This window comes from Astatotilapia calliptera, chromosome 3 (assembly GCF_964374335.1).
Source record: "Astatotilapia calliptera chromosome 3, fAstCal68.1, whole genome shotgun sequence".
Classification (NCBI taxonomy): domain Eukaryota; kingdom Metazoa; phylum Chordata; class Actinopteri; order Cichliformes; family Cichlidae; genus Astatotilapia; species Astatotilapia calliptera.
This window is the reverse complement of record NC_137424.1, coordinates 71,370,129-71,385,515: the sequence shown is the minus strand read 5'-3', so window position 1 is coordinate 71,385,515 and position 15,387 is coordinate 71,370,129.

Sequence of the window (15,387 nt, the reverse complement as noted above, 5' to 3'; positions counted from 1 at the left end):
TACTGGGTCCAACGGACCCAGACCCGTGACAGAATAATATCAGACTTTTCATCTCTCTGTCAGAAAAAAAGGTTTCATCGAAAGTTGACCGGTTTCTTTAAAAGAGAGATGGACAGGAGAATGTAAGGTTGGTTACACGCTCACCTATCATAGGTACACTGATTCAACTGCTCATTAACACAGATATCAAATGACCAAATCACTCATTTGATTAGCTTATTTACTTTCCACCTCTTAGGCCCAACAGCCTACCTGACTATTGTTGTTGACCAAGCCCATCCCTTTATGACCAGAGTGGACCCGTCTTCTAATGGTTCCTGTGCACCACTGCTCACTGAAGCCAGAGCACAGTTTCTGTGTCTGCAGACTCACTACTGATCAGTACGGCTGCGCAGAAATGTTTTGTCAGGCTTTTTTTTTTTAAATGACAAAGTCATTAAGTTGGTAGCAATGAGGTGATGTCATGGGCGTACATGGTATTCACTTAAAAGTCTTTTCTTTTTTTAGTTGTTTTTGTCATGTGGTTGTGGGTTTCACCTAGTGTCTGATGGAAAAGATGATTTGTTTGAATTTGACTGGCTAACCGATACACACCTCTGCTCCGCAACCACAGACTAAAATCAGCAGGGACATCATTCAGTGGGGGCAAACTACAAAGAAAAGCTGCAGTGCATAATTTATTTGTGTTTGAGACTGAAGAGATTTTATTTCTTTTTATTAGTCCCTCAGAAACCGATCAATAATATCAATGCCATCATTCCAGCTTTTGATCAGCAGCATCATTTCTTTACATTGCATGCTAAACATAACTTAAAATGCTGCTGCTACTAACAAATTGTCTTTACATGTTTGCAATGTGCCACAAATGACATAGGCAAAAGTAGGAAGTACAAGTGATATATTTCCTTGTAAGCTAGGCCTTTATTTTATTGTTTGATGAACTATAAATGAACATGTGACTTATCTCAGAAATCTTTCAGGAACACATCACCTAAACCAGCACAGAGTTCCTCCTGTTAAACCTCCCAGTAACACTAGAAACTGCTCCCATCTACTGGTATAACCTGGTGTTACAGCAGAGCAGCTTTAATAACGGCAACAATTTAACCTCTTAATGTCGACTAGGTCATCACTTACAGGCAGGGTTAGGGCTTAGTTCATTTTCTCGACATGCTTTTTTTTTTTTTTTTTGGCCTGTCCCGTTTGGCTCTTTTGCCATCAGAATTGTTGTCTAAAGGCAAAGAAAGATGCCCAACGGATTTACTTTACCAAACTGACCATCCCAGCCTTGCCGTAATGGTCCATTTGATTCACCTTTTATTGTTTATTTTATTTTCACTTACTGAATACGGGACAGACTTGACTGGGGGAAAGAAGGGGAGAAAGAAAGAGGGAAAGAGAAACAGCTGAGAAGAGGGACGGGGGAGAAGGGCAAAAGACAAAAACCAACAGAACGGGCAGAGAAAAAATGCATATATCGATCACCTGGATCACCTGCTGAGAAAGAAAAAAGAAAGCAAGCAGAAGAGAACAAGAGTAATAGAATAAACAACATCACAATGATATATGGGAATATGACAGTAAATACTAAATGTTAAACATTATTGTGCAGCACATAAGATCAACAGAACACAGTGTGCTTTGAGGTAGGAGCCAAAAAGGGTGTAGTTTGTGGGTGTGATCACCCGTGTGTACACCTGTGAGCATGGACGCGCTTGTTTTTTGTTTTTTTAAAAGGTTACTTCATGTAATAATCTGCTAGAGGGTGTGGGGGGGCCACAGCCCCGTCCTCCAGGGCGTGAAGCAGGTGTGGAGGAGATCAAAACTCCAGACATCCAGAGGCCCCCAGAACACAAGAGACCAAGGAAGACCAACAGAGGGGCAGCTGCGCCACTGTCCCGGAAAGAGCTGAGGAGAGTCCCAGATGAGGGCTCACTCAGCAGCCGCGGAGCAGAAGCCAGGGGGAGTTGCAGTGACGCGCCCGTGAGCTCCGCCGGCAGCCAGCTGCGCCTGAGTGACCGAGCCCCAAGCCGAGAGGCCGGGGGCACCCCACCTCCGAAGTGGCCCGAGCGAGCCCCAGGCTCCAGGCCCCGATAAGCGGCCGCCAAGGAGTGAGCCGGTGTGTACCTGGACGCCCATCCCCGGACACAAAGAACCACCAACGCACCGATGTCTGAGGGAGTCCGCCACTGGCAGGGGAAGTGGTGGTAGGGGGAGATAGGCCTCCAAACCTTGGAGGGCCTGAGATGTCCCCAGAGAGGTGGCGCCTGACACCCAACCTGACATATAGACACAGACATACAGGCACACACAGATACAAACATCCATTCCCACCCTCATGCTCTCATATGCACTTACTCCACACTCAACCAACGTGGAGACATACATAAAGAGACGTTGTACACACGATCACACTCCCCAAGCGTACTCTACAAACCGGGTCTAGGTGCCCCCGCCCCTGGAGGGGGGAACTGCACCCAGACCCAGGTGGTGTTTCCCTTTTCCCTGCGGTGGGGGGAGGCAGACCGCCCCGACTCCGCAGCAGCAGGAAGGCTCCACACTCCAGACCGCAGTCGGACGGCCAACTCCTCCTCCTAGTCCTAGCCCCCCTGCTCCAGCAGGTCGCAGAGAACGGGGGTGAGAGAAGACTCCGAACCTCCCTCCACCCGCTCATTGTAATGTTGATGCATGTGTGTTCTAAGGTGCATTTAAAACCCAGGAGGGCATGGAGCTACCTGCCAGAGAGCAGCAGGTAAGCGCATGGTCCCTCCTGCTAGCCCTCAATGTCTACGTGTATTTAAAATTGAGAGGTGGGCAACGATGCCAGGGGTGGGGTGTACACCCTGATGGTACTTTGGACTCCGTGTATCGTGCCCACCCCCAAGATCCTATATGTATGTGTAATGAGAGTGTGAGTAATGTGAATGTCTAAGTTGTGGGATAAAATTGAGGCAGAGGCAGCCAGAAGGGGACGGGGGGGGGGGGGGGGTAGCCTCCTCTGCACCCTGGTGACATACCCCTACTCCAAGGCCCTGCATGTGTGGGTGGTTGTGGTGGAGCGGGAAGAGGGAGGCAGCTGGAGATGGGGAGGGAAGGAAGGGAGGGGCAGGTGACCCCTCCCTGGGGCCAGCTCCCTCGCTGACCCCAGTAGGCACCCCCATACTCCGCGACCCGCCAGGGAAAGGGGGCCCAGGCCCATCCAGACCGGGCCCAGTGCAGCAGCGCCGCCCGGCCCCACAGAGCCCGGGACAGTCCACCCAACCCCACCACAGAGAAAACTGCACCCACCCCACCATCCACTCATCTTCCAGACTACATAAGACAATAAACACCCAGGCTGAGATCTTCCTCCACCTCTCCTGTATCTCCCCCTCCTGCAGAGGGAGCTCCTGAGGAGAGGAAAGCTCCTGCAAGATCTGACAATCTCCCCCACCAGTTGAAGAGCCCCCCAGGTGGCTCGACGCACCGGCGGCACCATGCTCCAGGGCTGGGCCCCCATGCACTCACCCGCCCACAACCCCGGCAACACACCAACCAGGACCCAAGCCCCCGAGGCCCGGTCCGGGTCCCAGCCCAGAGACGGAGCGCCCCCAGAACCTCACGCCCATCCCGGACCCACCCAGGGGCAGCCAGGCTACCAGGTCAGTAACCCACGTCCGTCAGCACAGACCCTCCCCTAGCCCCGCTGCACGCAGCCGCGAGGAAACAGTCACCGGAGAGCCAACAGAGCCCCTAACCGGACATGACCGCTACCCCGGGTTGAGCCCCCCCAAGGAAGATGCCTCCGGGGAACCCCCCGACGCCCTAAGCCTGTCCCTTACCCCCTCACCAATCACAACAGTGAAGGCGGGATTTTCTCGACATGCTAAATGTCCCAATTCAAATCATTTTTTATGTTAAATAGACAAAACTATTTTGTATTTCATCTGATCTCAGAACCGTCCAAGTAAGCATGAAATAGTTGCGAGGGAAAAGAACAAGATGAATTCCATCGGTCCCACTACAGAACCCTCTGGAACTCCAAAACTACACATAAAGAAAGCAAATGTGTTTTTCCCCAGTATAATTTTTGAATGCACTTTCAGCTAAAACAAACTAAAATGGCTCAAAGAGGATTCCTTTTTTTTACTGTGCTGCAATTGATTTCTGGATTATTTGTGCCATTAATTAGTGTCAACTAATTTTTATTCAATCTCCACATAGGATATGCTTGTGAAGATGGAATATGGGGGAGAGCAGAAGTGCGTTGCAGTTCCACAAAGTGATGAATGAAGGACAAGCATATTGTATTGAAGAAATAAGTGATGAGAATGCTGTTATTTGCATTTACCATGTCAGACCTTTTGATAAACAAAATTCTAATGAAAGTGAGAACATGTATAATGTTACATCTTCCAGAAAATGTTTTGAAATTGTGGTGCACAGTTCAGAATAAATGTTTTTCAAAAACCATTGCATCTTTTTAGTAAATGTTTATTTCCAAAAGAAATTTCTAGAAGTTCAGAACAGTAAAATTCCTGCTTTTTAGAATGAATTAGAAGATAACTCTTACGTAGTTAAACTAAAATACTCTTTGAGAGTTAATATATAAACTCTTAACACCAAGTGTTAAATTATCAACTCCAGACAGATTTGGTGTTTAACACTAAATCAGAGTTAACGTACCAACTCTCCAAAAAGAGTTAAATTAACACTCTCTGGTGTGGACCCATATAGACACTTTAATAGTGTTGAAATCAAATCTGACAGTGTTAATTAGGACATGCTGGATTTGCTGTGTAGAATTGTTGTCATTTCCATAACCTGCCTACTTCCAGATCCAAATGAGCTTTTGTGGTTTATGAAGATGTGAAGATTCCTCTTTCTTTTGTTGCTTTTTATTGTTCCACTTGCACACATTTCCACTCCCACCGCCGACAGGGATGAGGTGAATCATCTGGCTGACTGGTGGGACACCAACAACCTGCATCTCAACACAGAGAAGATCAAGGAGTGACAGGAGGAATGCTTACCCACATCCACCCATCTATATCAAAGGTACAGCTGTGGATCGTGTGAGCAGCTTCAAGTTCCTGGGTGTCCACATCTCCAAGAATCTCACCTGGATGACCAACTGCTCCAAGCTGGACAAAAAGGTCCATCAGCGCCTATTCTTTTCTGAGGACTCTGAGAAAGAACCACCTGTCCTCAGACATCCTCGTGAACTTCTACCAGTGATCTTTCGAGAGCATCCTGACTAGGGATGGGTATCCTTTAAGTTTTATCCGATATCGATGCCAAACCGGTACTTTTGAAACAGTGCCGGTGCTTATATTATATTTTTACATGCTGTAGTGCCATTTCTGGGAGCATTTCAAGTTGATATACATCAATACAACCATTATAGCCCATATTTTAATAATACGTATGCATTAAGTGCATAGTAACTACATAAATTGCAAAAAAGTGTAATAAACTACAAAAAATTTGAAAATCATTTTTGTTTTTTTAACATATATTTCTAGTTAGAGAAATTTAAGAGGCTTATCCCTCAAAACTGTAAATACAAAAAAGTTGCACAAAATACTTTCCCACCACAGGAAATTTTGATTGATTGATTGATTGAATCTTTATTTTGAACATGTTGAAAAAGTATAAAAAAAATAGAATTAAAAGAGACAAATGAACAAAGCAAACAAAAGGAAAACGAGCAACCACAACTCCAAATAACGTCCATGTTCAAAAAGGAGCAGGAAGAAGCATAAACTTATTTAATCCCACCCCTTTTCCACTATCTAGTATCAATAGACTACAGAAATACCTCCTTGCAATTACATTATATGTTATGTGTAATTTTTTTTTTTTTTTAAATATATACACATATATGTTTCTATCTATCCATACATACGTATATACACACATATGCACATATACACATTTTCAATAACCCCATTAACACCTCAAGGATACACAGCCTACAATTATATATATATATATATATATATATACCCATACCAACAAACCCGTGCATGCGCACACACATGAAATTATTAGACAAGAACACCCTATCAAATCTCTACCTTTTCCCTGTACCCTGTAAAAACCGTATCCTTAAACCGCTTTTTAAACTGCGCCATGCTTGGACATTGCTTCATATCTTTACTTAGTCTGTTCCACAGCTTCACTCCACACACATCCATCCATTCGCTTCCGCTTATCCTTTTCAGGGTCGCGGGGGGCGCTGGAGCCTATCCCAGCTGTCATAGGGCGAAAGGCGGGGTACACCCTGGACAGGTCGCCAGTCTGTCGCAGGGCTAACACATAGGGACAGACAACCATTCATACTCACATTCACTCGCACATTCACACCTAGTGGCAATTTGGATTATCCAATTAACCTATCCCCACAAGCTGCATGTCTTTGGACGGTGGGAGGAAGCCGGAGTACCCGGAGAGAACCCACGCAAACACGGGGAGAACATGCAAACTCCACACAGAAAGACCACGGCCTGATGGTGGAATTGAACTCAGGACCTTCTTGCTGTGCGGCAACAGTGCTAACCACCGTGCCACCGTGCTGCCCACTCCACACACAGAGATGCAAAAACTTTTTAATGTTGTACGGATACGAGGATGTTTTAAATTTAATTCCCCCCTCAAATTGTATCCCCGTTCCCTTTTAGAAAACATTTTTAGAATATTGTCAGGAAGCAGGTTATTTATTGCTTTATATATAATTTGTGCTGTGAGAAAATGAACCAGATCTGTGAATTTTAGAATTTTTGATTTTAAGAATAGTGGATTTGTATGATCTCTGTAACCAGTTTTATGGATTATCCTTATGGCCCTTTTTTGTAATATAAAGATTGATGATAGCGAACATTTGTAAGTATTGCCCCAAACCTCTGCACAGTAATTCAAATACGGTGCAATCAGGGAACAATAGAGAATGTGGAGTGATTTGTGGTCCAGAATGTGTTTTACTTTACTCAAGATTGAGACACTTCTTGAAATTTTGTTATGTATATGATTTATATGAGACTTCCAGTTTAATTTATCATCTATAATCACACCAAGAAACTTATGTTCAAGTACTCTTTCAATTTCCACACCATCTACATGAATCTGCACTTGTGCATTTCTAAGGGAATTCCCAAATAAGATAATTTTAGTTTTACTTAGATTTAGCGATAGTTTGTTCCTGTTAAACCATTTTTTAATTTTGCACATTTCTGAAGTAATTGTATCCAGCAGCTCCTTTAGATTCCCCCAGAACAAAAAATATTTGTGTCATCTGCAAATAATACTAATTTTAATATATCAGATGCCTTACAAATATCATTTATATAAATAATAAATAATTGTGTCTTCATAGTTTTATTTTTGAAATACACCAATTTTTATTTACTGTAGGAAAAACGAAAAACAATATTATAATGCAAATTTGCAAAAAAAAACCAGCATTTGCATCAAAATAAACTATTTCCAGCAGTGCAATATGAGTCCTAAGCATCCCAGAAACGACACAGAAAGTCATAAAGTCAAACATAACTTTTAAAAACACAAGTATAGGCTCATAAGGCCCTGATGGTAAAAGACTACATTTCCGCAAAATGATGTCACTTCCGGTTTCGGGCAGGTCATGGCGGACATGCAATAGTTCACGCTGATGGACGTAGGAAGTTTTACAAACAGCTGATGGATCGGTAAAGCGTGTTTCTGGAATATTATGTTTTTGTTGCTGCAAGTGCTTTTTATGCAGTTTTTGCAAAGCTACATGTGGAAGGAAACTGTGACCGAGGACAAGCTGATGGCATAAGATGTAAGTACAACTCCTCCGGTTTCATATGCAAAAAAATTTATTCCGCTAGCTTACGTGGTTGCAGTGCTACCAGGATTTTTAAAAAGTTAGGCAAAACGGAGCGTGCCCGCTCCGACCGGCTTTAAAGGGTTAAACAATGGAAAAAACACAAACTTTGTCCAAAAACCTCTCGTGTTTAGCTGTTTTCCACTTTTTCTTTGGTCATTTTAGCCTTTTTGGCCAGGGTGAAGGGAGTATCTGCCATCAAACAAGAAGACAGCTGCATGTAGCTATGATGATGTTTGCTAGTTCACCTTACACACATTAAGTTAACAATGTGGTTAGCCTACTCAACGGAAATTACACATGAACAACATTAAGCTATTCGCCCAGAGAACAACAGCTTCTGCTGCCATCATCATCCTCATCATTTCTGCTACACTGGCAGGGCTAGGGGCCAGGACTGTACTCTTTGGGTTCTTGGGGGATGTTGCTAACTCATTGAGGCAATTGTCAACAGCAGGGCAATTACCAGAACTTCTAATGACTCCAACGATTTAGACGCACTTACATCCAATCATCTACTTCTTCTTAAAGAGAAGCCAGTACTGCCACCTGGATTATTCCAAAGAGAGGACAGGTGGGTCCTCAGGCATTTTTTGGAAGCGTTTGACTAAAGAGTATTGCCACTTCTACAAGAAAGACAGAAATGGTTAGTGACTAAGAAAAATCTTAGTTGACGACAGTGCTCCAAGAAGTTCCAAGAAGAGAACAGTTGCTGATTCATATTGACCTTTCAGACGTGTGTTTGTCAAAACCAAAACTAGCATTTTGGAGGGGCCTATCGACAAGTTATGTTTATTGCTTGAAATGGAGGCAACAGTTTGAATCTTAGCCTCATGTGTAACAGATTTATGTTCAAGACATATTATTTGCGTTTCATATAGTGTTTGGTGAAGCCAGTTAAATTCTGATTGTTGATATTAAATCACACTTTATTGTGTTAATGTGTAATTGTCATGCCTCATCAGTAACAATTAGGGGCTGGAATGTTAGCACCATTTATAGTTATTTCATGTTTTCATGTTCTTTTGTTTTTGAAAAGATTCAAAAGGATATGTTGCTTTTATTGTGAAAAGTTTTGTAAAAAAATAAAAAAATAAACAAGCAAATAGCGGAGCTGGTTTTACAGTTGTTGTTGCACAAACCGACACGTAAAACAATCTCTTGTCCATCCAGAGCAGGGTGTAGATTTGGTTTTGGCATTGGTGGGGACGGATGATTCAACCACCGAACCCTGCCCTGTTTCCTTTTTTTTTAAAATTATTTTTGTCTTTGCTTCTTGATAAAAAAAGGAGACATATACTTGCCTAAATATGCTATTCTACATGCTTTAAATATTACATTTAAAATTACAATTCATAGTTTTATATGTGAATTAAATAAAAGGCAAAGGTGCTGCTACAAAGTATTAGTTTGATAAGGGTGTGCATATTTGTGCAACCAGGTTATTTTAAGTTTTTTATTTTATTTTCCCCCTTTTTAAAGGTTTCTGCATGTTTTTCAGGTGCATTGTACATTAGAGGTCACATAAAGGTGGAAGAAGTTTTGGAACTATTTGACTTGCTGTAATTTTTTTTTACATGACAAAAACCTGGCATTTGAACATGGGTTTGTAGCTTTTTTTTATAGCCACTGTACATGTGTTTTATCCTCAGATTAAAATTATTATTCTGTGCTTGATGTGCCTCACCTTTGGCCCTGGGTCCTCCCCTCTGACTGCACTAGGACATATTGCCACCTGATAAAATAACACATTGATTCGTGCCATATAAAAGTGAGACATGGTAAAAATGGTAAATGGCCTGTATTTATATAGCGCTTTACTAGTCCCTAAGGACCCCAAAGCGCTTTACATATCCAGTCATCCACCCATTCACACACACTGGTGATGGCAAGCTACATTGTAGCCACAGCCACCCTGGGGCGCACTGACAGAGGTGAGGCTGCCGGACACTGGCGCCACCGGGCCCTCTGACCACCACCAGTAGGCAACGGGTGAAGTGTCTTGCCCAAGGACACAACGACCAAGGCTGTCCAAGCCGGGGCTCGAACCGGCAACCTTCCGATTACAAGGCGAACTCCCAACTCTTGAGCCACAATCGCCCCCCATGTCAATTCAGATTCGTTGTCAAATATACACTAATGAAACAATTTACATCAGCAGCCTGACAACTGTCATGATAATAAATACTAGTTAATCTATAGCACCAAATCATCAGTCAGTCACCTGTGACCTCGCCTCTTCACCTCTGTCCGAGCTACAACATGGCAGAGCTGCCTCTGTCACCTGATAAATAACAGTGAGACATTCCACATACATGCAGTCACACATGTGCTTCAAATACAGTCATGAACCAACAAGTCTTCATCCAGTTTCACCTGTGATCTTGTGTCACCATTACTCTCTGAGCTCTGTGTTGGTTCTTCTGTCATCTGACAAATAGGACATAGATGACAATAAGAAGAAAATGTGGAGCTGCTTCAGTGTTTCTGTCAATTTGTGCAGATCTTGACTCATCAGTAATGTTTGTGAGTGCATTTTTAAAACAATTTGTGCAAACTGCACTACAAGGTGGAATATTCCCAAAATCATGACCATTCATGATACTGGAAAGTGGTATGTGGTCTGACGACAATTTGTCCACAACTGACATCTACAGTTCTCTCTGTTAGGTAGATTGTGCCTGGATCCCTCTTGTGTATCTTACATTTTAAAACAACTGCAATATTATACTACAGCAATGGTGAAATAAGAGACTAAGTGATAACTTTATTTTAAAGCAGTAGGGTCTCACATTTCTTCTTCTTCTTCTTCTTAACACCTCTGAAGAAGAAGGCTGCCAGTTTAGAATTAATATCCATGTGTGTGAAAAGGAAACACCCAAAGCTACAAAGCTACCATCTTCTTTCAGTGTATGCTGGCAGATTTTACCACAAAGCACAAAGCAAACATGTTCTCACAACAAGAAGACTATTCTTAGCCAAACCAGAAAAAATGGTGACAGGTCTCACCAGTTTCAGGGGTTAGTTAACTAGAATCAGCAAAAGCACTGTGGTTTTAGCTTAAGAAATTTAAAGAAGTCAAAAATACTCACTGTATTAAAATAATGTTTGGTAAGTTTTTCTCTTTATATTTCTTACAGTGAGATTAATTGCTCAGTTAATGACCAAAATGGAAGGCTTGAAAACAAGGGGCTCAATTTACAATTTCACTGTATGTAAAATGAAAATAACTGGCTGCATAGACTGCAGCTAACTGGCCCTTTTTATTAGGTTACACGTGAATAAAGTATGAAAGCAATATTTTCACCAGTTTAACCAAAATTTCCATACTAATTGAAATGTCTTTTCCAAGGCAGAAGGCCTTTTTTTAAAACATTAATGTTAACATCAGTCAAGTATGTTTATGAGGCTAAATAATGAAGAGGACCTTCATCCATGTACATGTACATAATTATACCATGACCTGGTTACACAAGCACACCAAACCATCACAGCACAGCTTCTTTTCTGAAGCACAGTTTCTTCCAGCTGCTACATACGGTGGCCCCTAGAGACAAAGCAAGTACAAACTCCAAAACACATGCAAAATCCAAAACACTTGCAAACTCCAAACTCTGTCCAGAGTGCAGGACAGACAGACAGGTGACAGTCTCAGCTGTATACACTGCTACACAACAGCACAAGAGAAGGAGGATTTAGTGTTTGTGTTATTACAGTGCTAAACAAGAAGAGTTCCCAGCTGGTGCAGTGGACACATGTGTGACTCCTGTGATTAAAGCATCTTTCTTTCAGCTTAACGAGTGAACCGTCAGCTCGTTCAAACACACGTTAAAGTCCGTTTGGCTCGACACCACCGAACAGAGGCAGCAATATAACATAGCTAACATTAACAGTGCAGTGAATCTTCCTTGTGCCGTGATATTCAGGACTGCAAACCGAGCAGCATCACTGACTTTCAGCTTGTTGTGTTTGTGGATATATGACTGACTTTAATTATCCACAGAATCATCACATTCTCTGTAAGATTAAGGTCGACTATATATATATTTTTAAAGTAAAGGCTTTAAAACCAAGTTAATTCTGAAAGTACAGACATGACTAATGTCACATAACTTTCCCGACATGTGGCCAACAATAATGGTTTAATGTTCTTCATTAAAAAAATATTTGCGCATAAATAAGTGACATAATATTCAGTACTTACTTCTGAAAGTTTACTCTTCCTCCGCTCCGCTTCCACCGTTTTTTTTCGGCAAAATTATCCACACCACCACCGCACTATGAAGTCTGGGATATGTTGGGCCATGAAGGCTACACCGACCCATCCTTAAAATTCAGGGAAATTATGGACGCATTTGAGGGCCGCATTTCGAGCAGCCTTTGAATTGGGAAAGCCTTCTCTTGTCGCTGTGACGTAATCGGCCTTAAAATGCGGCCTTTAAGGCTGCAAACCCCAAATCCGGTCATTGGTACTTCCTGGCTTGTGTAGTTACTAGGTAACAAAAGCTCAACACTGCCCCTAGCGTCCTGGAGCACTTCCGTTGTGTTTTGGAATTTGCATGTGTTTTTGAGTTTGCAAGTGTTTTGGAATTTGTACGTGTTTTGGAATTTGTACGTGTTTTAGATTTTGCAAGTGTTTTGGAATTTGTACGTGTTTTGGAATTTGCATGTGTTTTTTAGTTTGCAAGTGTTTTGAATTTTGCAAGTGTTTTGGAGTTTGTACGTGTTTTGGAGTTTGCATGTGTTTTTTAGTTTGCAAGTGTTTTGGATTTTGCAAGTGTTTTGGAGTTTGTACGTGTTTTGGAGTTTGCATGTGTTTTGGAGTTTGTACGTGTTTTAGAGTTTGCATGTGTTTTGGAGTTTGTATGTGTTTTGGAGTTTGCATGTGTTTTTTAGTTTGCAAGTGTTTTGGAGTTTGCATGTGTTTTTTAGTTTGCAAGTGTTTTGGATTTTGCAAGTGTTTTGGAGTTTGTACGTGTTTTGGAGTTTGCATGTGTTTTTTAGTTTGCAAGTGTTTTGGAGTTTGCATGTGTTTTGGAATTTGCATGTGTTTTGGAGTTTGCAAGTGTTTTGGAGTTTGTACGTGCTTTGTCTCTAGGGGCCACCGTAATGTGGAGAACCAGGCAGGTTGCTGGCTGTGCAGAGCAACAGGGGTGCCCAAATGGCCAGCATAGAGCCTAGAGCAGGGGTGGGCAGTCTCATTTCACGAGTGCCAGAGTCCCTGCAGGTTTTAGATGTGTCCTCGAACCAACACAGCTGAGTGAAATGGCTAAATTAGCTCCTCAACATGTCCTGCAGTTCTCCAGAGGCCTGGTAACAAACTAATCATGTGATTCAGGTGTGTTGACCCAAGGTGAGATCTAAAACCTGCAGGGACACCGGCCCTCGTTGACTGAGATTGCCCACCCCTGGCCTAGAGGGTTTTTGCTCAAAATTACAATGACAACTTTAATAATAAGAACTTTATTTACTTTACTTTACTTCTAGAAGAAAATACTTCTTTGGATTGCTGTTATCGTTGGAAGATGGGGTCAAAATGAGCCCACTTGGCAGTTGACATGCCAAAACACCAACAGAGCATTCTGGGAATTGTAGTATTAGCAGTACATGCACTGTATAATACTGGCAGGCCAGCTCTAATGGTAATTTTGTATTTCTTTTTTTTTGTATGTCTGTGAAGGTTCTCAGTCATCCAGGTCATCGTAGTCAGTAATTTTGTATGGCTTCGCGGGCCAAATGTAATTAGGCCAAATTTGGCCCGCGGGCCAGAGTTTGACACCTATGTTCTAGTTGCTCCTGTGCACCACTGCTCACTGTTACCCTCTGTAGTCAGAGGGTGATGGGAATAACAGCGTTAAAAGTAACGCGAGTGCACATGAGTGCTGCTGATTGGCTGAGGAACATAGTAGCCATGGTAAACCAATCACATGACCAATTTAAGATGACATAGCAACAAGATGCTACATCAACCCAAGTCAACCCTGAGTCTCCAATTTTGTGTTAAAAGTGTTGACTTCAAACTACACACCAAGTTTTAAATTGTGTTGATAGGCCAAACCAGCACGCAAGCAATGCAGTTTTACTTTAATACAGTATGTCAAATTGGAAAAATAAGAGTAAAAAACAAACACAATAGCTACTTTTCTTAGTAACTAGTTCCTTTAAGAATATTTTAACCCAATGACTAACTCAGTTAGTTACTTTTTTGAAGAAGTAACTAGTAACTAATTAATTACAGGGTTTTTTGCTCCAGTAATATGCTTTATGTTATACACACTTTCCTTTAGGCCATAGGTAAATGGTAAATGGACTGGTTCTTATATAGCGCTTTTCCACTCTTCTGAGCACTCAAAGCGCTTTACACAACTTGTGCATTCACCCAAGCACAACTGACATTCACACACATTCATACTCCGATGAATGCATCGGAGAGCAATTTCAGGTTAGTATCTTGCCCAAGGATATTTGGCATGCAGACTAGGGGAAGCCGGGAATCGAACCACCAACCTTCCGATCAGGAGATGACCTGCTCTACCACCTGAGCCACAGCCACCCAGCCACAGCCACCTAGGTGTCAAACTCTGGCCCGCGGGCCAAATTTGGCCCGCAGCCTAATTACATTTGGCCCGCGAAGCCATACCAAATTACTATTAGAGCTGGCCTACTGGTATTATACAGCTAATATATATATTGTTTAGTATTAAGCTTTGCTTGTTCCATATTCAGTTTTTCAGCAAAACGTGTTTGAGTCCATAAGAAAAGATTCATTCTTATATCTGGAGGAATAAATATATTTCAATAAATATTAACATTAGCCCGTGACTTTGTTCCAGTTTTGAATTTTGGCCCACTGTGTATTTGAGTTTGACACCCCTGCTTTAGGCATTGAAAACCTATTTTCATTGCAATGGAGATACCCAGCCATCTTTATCGATGAAGCCAGACGATGCTAATCAGTTAGTTACAAGGATGTCTTAAAGACCTGGATGAGTACATATCTGTGATCCTTTTCATATCTTTAGATTTAGATCTATTTACATTGTACAGTCAGATGGAGAAAAAATGTGCAGATTCTACTGTATTATTAAAGAAAACTCAAAAGAATGATGTGCAGCAGGCTGATCAGGGACAGACGGGCTTTATTCCAGCAACTCCCAGTTATTCTAAGACCAGGTGAGATAAACAGTAAAATCTCACATGTTAGTGACTCTAACCTCCTGATTAGATTAGATAAACCTTTACTAGTCCCACACGTGGGAAATTTGCTATCCACACACTGGTGATCCTTTTACCGTCATTGATTTTTTTCTATCTATGTGTTGTACCTAATTTGAAAGTATAAGATAACTGATTTAAAATGTGACATCTTCTAGTAGAGGTTCAAGTGCTGTCATTTTTAAAGCAGTTTAAAGCAGTTTTTTAAAGCAGTCTGTTGTAACACCAGGTTTAACCAGTAGAGGGCAGCAGACTTTAAATCTGCCTTTGCTTTTCAGCTTTACTGAGAGGTAACTGTTTGAGCTCTGTGCTGGATCAGGAGCCAG